The sequence below is a fragment of the Giraffa tippelskirchi genome, chromosome 8 (assembly GCF_054371585.1).
Source record: "Giraffa tippelskirchi isolate mGirTip1 chromosome 8, T2T-mGirTip1v1.2.pri, whole genome shotgun sequence".
NCBI lineage: Eukaryota > Metazoa > Chordata > Mammalia > Artiodactyla > Giraffidae > Giraffa > Giraffa tippelskirchi.
In genome coordinates this window covers 159688640-159696681 of record NC_137282.1, presented here as the reverse complement: position 1 = coordinate 159696681, position 8042 = coordinate 159688640, and the positions used below count along the sequence as shown (strand labels likewise).

Sequence of the window (8042 nt, the reverse complement as noted above, 5' to 3'; positions counted from 1 at the left end):
AGATACCCAGGAAAGGAATGAATTGGGTTAATATATAGGTTGCAGTCCAGTTGTGTGCAGCTTTCAGAGTTTCACAGGCATTGTTCAGGGAGCAGCGTTTGAATTTTGTATAGGGCGGACGATGAAGGTTTATACTGAAGAACAGCGGGCATCTCCTGTTGTAAGTGGTGGGTCTGCTAGGCGTTTCCATTCAATACGTGTTAGGTTGAATTTTACAAATGTTGACAATGGCTTAGACAATTTAAATGTCCTCAAGAAGTAGTAAATGACAGGCTTCCAATGATGCCATTATGTTCCTTGGATAATGTAGATTTAAGTCTGCTGTTAGGCATGTATACAGCATGGGTCATGCACATAATCCATAAATTAGAAATGTAAGCTCTCTGACCTCAAGGAGTTAGAGATACGCAGGAAAGGGTAAATGTTGGCATGAAACAACTGACAAGAGATGTCCTGAGTTACCATCTACTTGTACTTGGACAATTGCAGTGTCTTCTAGCCAGTCTTTCTGCTTCCCCTTTATTTCTCTACATCCCAGTTCCCTTCAGCAGCTGGAACGATCCTTTTAGAAACTGTGACAGAACATTCCTCTGCTCAGAACCCATTTTACTCAGATTCAAATTCAAAAGCTTTACTTTCTAAGTTCAAAAGTTCCTCCCAGGAAGAAAACTCGATCTGGATGAACCACATCCACAGCTGCTATTTAAAGCCCATCTAACCCTGTCCAGCCACCCTGGGCAGCAGCCCTCGGGACTCACTGTTCCTTCTGCATGGACCACTGCCTTCCCAGCTACCCACAGAATGAGTGCCCTCACTTTCCAATGTAGCTGCTCAAATGTACCTTGGTCTGAGAGTTCTTCCCGGACTGCTTCATCCAGGAGAACTAACCGCCACCCGCCCCAACCACCCACACACACACACATACTCACACATTGTCCTTACTCAGCTTCGTGTGACTACATAGCATTTGTGATTGATGACTTCCCACACGTGACATTTATATCTCCCTCACCTCTTTCAGTTCAGTTCAGTCGCTCCGTTGTGTCCGACTCTTTGTGACCCCGTGGACTGCAGCACTCCAGGCCTCCCTGTCCATCACCAACTCCCAGAGTTTACTCAGACTCATGTCCATTGAGCCGGTGATGCCATCCAACCATCTTATCCTCTGTCATCCCCTTCTCCTCCAGCCTTCAGTCTTTCCCTGCATCAGGGTCTTTTCAGATGAGTCAGTTCTTCGTATCAGGTGGCCAAAGTATTGGCGTTTCAGCTTCAGCATCAGTCTTCCAATGAATATTCAGGACTGATTTCCTTTAGGATGGACTGGTTGGATCTCACCTCTTTGGCTCTGCTGAAATGTCCCATGAGAGCAGGACTTTGGTCTGATTTATTCACAGCTCTGATGCCATCATCTAGAGCAGAGTGCTTAGCCCACAGGCTGCACTCAGTAATTACATGGTGAGCGAATGACTCAGTGCCAAATGAGTGTGAGGATAGTAATAAGGAAATTCAGGAGACATAAAATATTGGCTGGAGTGGTTTGTGAAAGCTTCCTTTAGAAGGCAGAATCTAAAGGATGAGGAGGATTCCCATCGGGTGAATGGGGGGCTGTTCAGAAAGGGGGAAGGGGAAGGGGGGGCAGTCGGACAGAGTCAGCGAAACAAAGACGCTGGACAGGGCGGTCCTCGAGTCTGCAGCCATTCCTAGCGCCAGCCTCTAAAAGTGCAACCGAAATGGGAAACTGCTAGCGGCACATCTGTGAAAATTCACTTTGCCTCATCAAGGCTGCTTTATCTTCCCCTCTTTACTGGCAAATCCTAGCCTTCCTAGAATGTGTCCATCAGATACTGTCAATTCCAGACTGACCAGGAAATACCTTTAGAGAACAGTTGAATTTAAGTCATGAAAAAGAAAATACTGAAAATAACAAAGAATTAAATGTTTAAATAAAGCATCAGTGGTGCACACACATTTAAAAATTTCTCCTGTACCTGAAAGACAAAGAAAATAATACAGCACAAAATAACCAACTGGATTAAATGTCCCTGTAAGTCCAAAGGTATTTCTTATGTATGAAGAAAGAAGAAAATCAAACAGTTTCATTTTCTAAAATTGTCCCAATTTCAACTGTGACACTGCTTCATTATAAAGTTATGTTTATTTAATTCTTTGCCATAAGGTTTTAAATCACTTTATCAATCAAACAAGAAATAAAATAAATTATATAAATATGTAAGTGTGTACTAGTCACCAGTAATTTTCATAATCCTAATCATGAAGATAAGCATGACTTTGCCTTTTTGATAATCAGAAAATATTATTATAGGAGTTACTCTTTAGGAATCCAGGGTAACTTTTTTTTTTTTTTAATAAAATTTATTTATTTTAGTTGGGGGCTAATTACTTTACAATATTGTAATAGTTTTTGCCATACATTGACATGAATCAGCCATGGGTTTACATGTATTCCCCTTCCTGGACCCCCCACCCACCTCCCTCCCCATCCCATCCCTCTGGGTCATCCCATTGCCCCGGCCCTGAGCCCTTGTCTCATGCATCGAACATGGAATGGTGTTCTGTTTCACATACGATAATATACATGTTTCAATGCTATTCCCCCAGAACGTCCCACCCTCACCTTCTCCCTCAGAGTCCATAAAATTGTTCCATGCATCTGTGTCTCTTAGTCAGGGTAACTTTTATATTAAATGAGCAGTACTTCAATTAAATATTATAAATACTTTTTTAATGTAAAAGTCAATGTCACGGGCCATGTTGTGTGTCCCACAAAATTCCTATGTTGAAGTCCTATCCTCTAGTACCCTAGAATGGGACTGTATTTGAAGATATGGTCTTTAAAGATGTAATTAAGTTAAAATGAAGTCAAGAGGGTGGACTTGAATCCAGTTTGACTGGTCACCCCATAAAAAGAGGAATCGTGGATACAGACACAGACGGAGGGAAGACCACGTGAAGACGGCACTTTGAGGGAAGACCACGTGAAGACGGCACTTTATCTTGAACGTCGAGCCTCTGGGAATGCGAGGGAATAAATCCTGTGGTTTAAGCCACCGACCCGTGGTATTTTATTACGGCAGTCTTGGCAGAGTAACACAGTTAGCGACATATTTTCACAGGTCAAGTGTGAACTGTGTGAGAAACAATCTGGAGTCGTACTTGTTACGGAGGAGGCATTTAACCAATCCTGACTCCGGAACACTGCCGCCCATTTACCCTGTGAGAACCCTTGTGGTCTGACAACATTAAAGATGTGCAGCTGTGAATTGGTTATAACGTCTAAGAAATTCATTGTTCTGTGTGTCAAAAGCCTTCAGTGTCCTGACCCGTATTCTTGGCATCCTTTCTAGCGTCTGACTTGCCGGGGAACAGTCTTACACAAGCTTCCCCTCTCCTCCCCGACGGCTTCTCCTCTGCGTTTGCCAGGCTGCCCGGAGCTCTTGTGACTTTGCCAGCCCCTGCGGCCAGCGCTAGCTCAGCTCATGCCCTGCACGCCTCTGAAGCGTTGGTGAGTTAACACTCCTGGGTCCGCCTTCAACCAGGTGACAGTAGCCCGTGGATAAGGGTTCTTGTCTCGCCTCCTTTAGCAAGACAGGTTGGTAAGACCGTTCTCTGTGCTTCTTAAGAGGTCCTGGGGAAGTGGAGCTCCGATCGCCTACAGCACCAACTTCGCTAATACGCTCTCATACCATCTTCTATGTCTTTCTCCTCATCCTCTTCCTGCTTCTAACTAGGGTCATCTCCCAATGACCTGGCCACACACGAGTAGTTGTCTTAGGTGATGCTTTGGGGGGAAACCAAGCTAGGAAGTTTTGTGTAAGAAGAAAGTCTAAGCTGAAGCCTCTCAGGTCTCTGGGATGGTTGTTGCTCACCAGTCAGATGCCAACAGGGGTCTCTCCCTGTGTGCTTGCCATCGGGGCTACTAAGGCGCTTCTTACCTGTCATGGGTAGAAGATGAATCATTCGTCTTCCTGGTCGCTCTGGCATTTAAATGGGAAAGGGGCAGTGGTACTCCTAAAGATGGGGGATTTTATTTTTTTAACCGTTATGATCAGCCAGCTGTCAACTCAGGGCTCACCATGAGAACCAGTTGTGGACCCCATATCAATATTTAACTATGGATATGTATGATTAATATTGGAATTACAGTGCCTGTTAGTATTAAAAATTTAGTTAGTATTAAAAATTCATGTTAGTATTTTAAAAATTTAGCCCAAACATACTGGTGACAAAATATAAAAAGGGACAAAATTGGGTCAGTTGTAGTGATGTGGATGAAACTAGAGTCTGTCATACAGAGTGAAGTAAGTCAGGAAGAGAAAAGTGAACATTGTATATTAATGCATATGTATATAGAATCTAGAAAAATGGTACAGATGAACCTATTTGCATGGCAGGAATAGACACAGTCGTAGAGAATGGACTTGTGGACACAGCAGGCAGGGGAAGAGGGTGGATGAAATAGAGAGAGGAGCACTCTTGTATATATACTTTGTTGTTGTATTGTGAAGGCATGTCTGACTCTTTTGCAACCCTCTGGACTGTAACCCACCAGGCTCCTCTGTTTACGGGGTTTCCCAGACAAGAATACTGGAGTGGGTAGTGATTTCCTTCTTCGGGTGATCTTTCTGACCCAGGAATTGAACCCACGTCTCCAGCATTGCAGGTGGATTTTTTACTACTGAGCCACCAAGGAAGCACATATATACACTGCTGCTGCTGCTGCTAAGTCGCTTCAGTCGTGTCCAACTTTGTGTGACCCCATAGACGGAAGCCCACTGGGCTCCCCAGTTCCTGGATTCTCCAGGCAAGAACACTGGAGTGGGTTGCCATTTCCTTCTCCAGTGCATGAAAGTGAAAAGTGAAAGTGAAGTCGCTCAGTCGTGTCCGACTCTTAGCGACTCCATGGACTGCAGCCTACCAGGCTCCTCTGTCCATGGCATTTTCCAGGCAAGAGTACTGGAGTGGGGTGCCATTGCCTTCTCCGCATATATACACTACCATGTGTAAAATAGATGGCTAGTGGGAAGCTGCTATATGGTACAGGGAGCTCAGCTTGGAGTTTTGTGATGACCTACAGGTTTGGGATGGGGCAGGGAGGGAGGCTCTTGAGGGAGGGGCTGTATGTATACTTAGAGCTGATTCATGTTGTTGTACAGCAGAAACTAACATGACATGGTAAGACAGTTATCCTGCAATTAAAAAAAAAATTTAAAATAGATGTTGGCACAGAAGAAGGAGAAGACAGGAATACTAAGCAGTCTTGTAGAAAGGTCATATTGTGTGATTAAAGGTTCATGGTATGTGAACAATAGTGATGAATCAGAAAACTGACATTTCATAATGTGGAATAAATTCATTTTCTCTAGAATGTTAATTCCTTTAACCAACACTTATTGACTAGATCAGGAAAAATATATCTTTTCTGGAATTAAAAAAGTATCGTACAGAGTAGTTTTACTGCCCTAAAAATCCCCGGCGCTTCACCTAGTCATCCATCCCTCTCTCCCCACGTTTCCCTGGCAACCCCTGATCTTCTACTGTCTTCATCGTTTGGCTTTTTCCAGAAGTCATATGGTTGAAATATACAGTATGTAGCCTTTTCAGATTGACTTATTTTGTTTAGCAGTATGCATTTAAAGTTCTTTCAGCTCTCTTCATGTCTTGATAACTCACTTCTTTTTATTGGTGAATCATATTCTACTGTATGAATGTACCACAGTTTATCCATTCACATTTTGAAGGCCGTTGCTGCTATTTTCGAAAGATTATTTTCTACTTTATATGAGGTTTAAAAGGTTAATTAAGTGCAGAAGTTTATTATTTCCAGAAACAAAAGATATTAGAAAATATACCTCATGGTAAAACATTCAATTAAAACCTCTTTAGCTCTGAAATCAATATTTCATGAATAGAGGACAGAATTTAGATTCTGACAATAGACACACTCTTTTTGTAATGATAAAAACAGGCATTTGAAAATTTCATCTTCTTCATAATCAAATTTCCAACAGCATAAGAAGGTTGACAGAAATCTTTTCTTATGAATGTTTATCTCATTATTATGTCTCAAAAATCTTTTTAGTAGGAAAGTTTTAAATGTGTATTTTGTTAAGGCTTATATTATAGAAAATTCTTCTATACTATGGAAAATTCTTCAAGAGATGGGAATACCAGACCACCTTACTAGCCTCCTGAGAAATCTCTATGTAGGTCAAGTAGCTATAGTTAGAACCGGACATGGAACAACAGACTGGTTCCAAATCTGGAAAGGAGTATGTCAAGGCTGTGTATTGTCACCCTGTTTATTTAACTTATATGCAGAGTACATCATGAGAAATGCTGGGCTGGAAGAAGCACAAGCTGGAATCAAGACTGTGGGGAGAAATATCAAAAACTTCAGATATGCAGATGATACCACTCTTATGGCAGAAAGTGAAGAGAAACTAAAGAGCCTCTTGATGAAAGTGAAAGAGGAGAGTGAAAAAGCTGGCTTAAAGCTCAACATTCAAAAAACTAAGATCATGGCATCCGGTCCCATCATTTCATGGCAAATAATGAGGAAACAATGGAATCAGTGAGAGATTTTATTTTCTTGGGCTCCCAAATCACTGCAGATGGTGACAGCAGCCATGAAATCAAAAGATGCTTGCTCCTTGGAAGTAAAGTTCTGACCAACCTAGACAGTGTATTAAAAAGCAGAGATACTACTTTGCTAACAAAGGTCCATCTAGTCAAAGCTGTGGTTTTTCCAGTAATCACGTATGGATGTATGATTTGGACTACAGAGAAAGCTGAGCCCTGAAGAATTGATGCTTTTGAACTGTGGTGTTGGAGAAGACTCTTGAGAGTCCCTTGGACTACAAGGAGATCCAGCCAGTCAATCCTAAAGGAAATCAGTCCTGAATATTCATTGGAAGAACTGATGCTGAAGCTGAAGTTCCAAGACTTTGGCCACTTGATGCAAAGAGCTGACTCACTGGAAAAGACCCTTATGCTGGGAAAGATTGAGGGCAGGAGGAGAAAGGGATGACAGAGGATAAGATGGTTGGATGGCATCACCGACTCGATGGACATGAGTTTGAGTAAGCTCCGGGAGTTGGTGATGGACAGGGAAGCCTGACGTGCTGTAGCCCATGGGGTCGAAAAGAGCTGGACACGAATGAGCAACTGAACTGAACTGATAGTATAAGAGTCCTAGAATGTACAGAGGGGGTTTAGAGTCATCTGGTCCAGTTTGAATTTCTTCTTTGACATTGAGGGCAGGTAGTCTCAGAGCATATGTTTGAATGATAGGAAGGTTGCTCTTATAGATCAGTGGGTTTTAGTTTTTTAGATTAAACATCACTTCATGGCAGATAGAAGGGGAAAAAGTGGAAGCAGTGACAGATTTTATTTTCTTGGGCTCCAGAATCACTGTGGATGGTTACTTCAGCCATGAAATTAAGAGACACTTGCTCCTTGGAAGGAAAGCTATGGCAAACCTAGACAGTATATTAAAAAGCAAAGACATCACATTGCTGACAAAGGTGTGTATAGTCAAAGTTATGGTTTTTCCAGTAGTCGTGTTTGGATGTGAGACTTGGACCATAGAGAAGGCTGAGCACTGAAGAATTGATGCTTTCAGACTGTTGTATTGGAGAAGACTCTTGAGAGTCTCTTGGACTGCAAGGAGATCAAACCAATCAATCCTAAAGGAAATCAGCCCTGAATATCCATTAGAAGGACTCATGCTGAAGCTGAAGCTCCAATCCTTTGGCCACTTGATACGAAGAGCTGACTCACTGGAAAAGACTTTGATGCTGGCACAGACTGAAAACAGCAGGAGAAGGGCATGACAGAGGATAATAGGTTGGATGGCATCACCGACTCAATGGACATGAGTCTGAGCAAACCCCAGGAGATAGTGACGGACAGGGAAGCCTGGAGTGCTACAGTCCTTGGGATCACAGAGTCGAACGTGACTTAGCGACTGAACAGCAACAACAATCATTAGAAGAGTCTTCCTTTTATTGAACTAAAGTGTG

The 8042-nt window shown here is 42.6% G+C and overlaps 1 long non-coding RNA gene across 5 annotated transcripts in view; it reads left to right on the top strand.

Annotated features, from left to right (window-relative positions):
- LOC145518748 (uncharacterized) overlaps positions 1-8042 on the top strand; it is a 228610-nt gene that overhangs the window by 676 nt on the left and 219892 nt on the right. For 3 of the 5 annotated variants that reach the window (XR_014063252.1, XR_014063256.1, XR_014063249.1), the window contains exon 2: positions 3366-3523. The exons of 1 other annotated variant lie outside the window; for it this stretch is intronic. This is a non-coding gene — a long non-coding RNA (uncharacterized LOC145518748). Of the gene's footprint in view, positions 1-103; positions 168-3365; positions 3524-8042 lie in introns of those variants that run through there. One more of the 5 variants, XR_014063248.1, reaches the window with a different exon arrangement.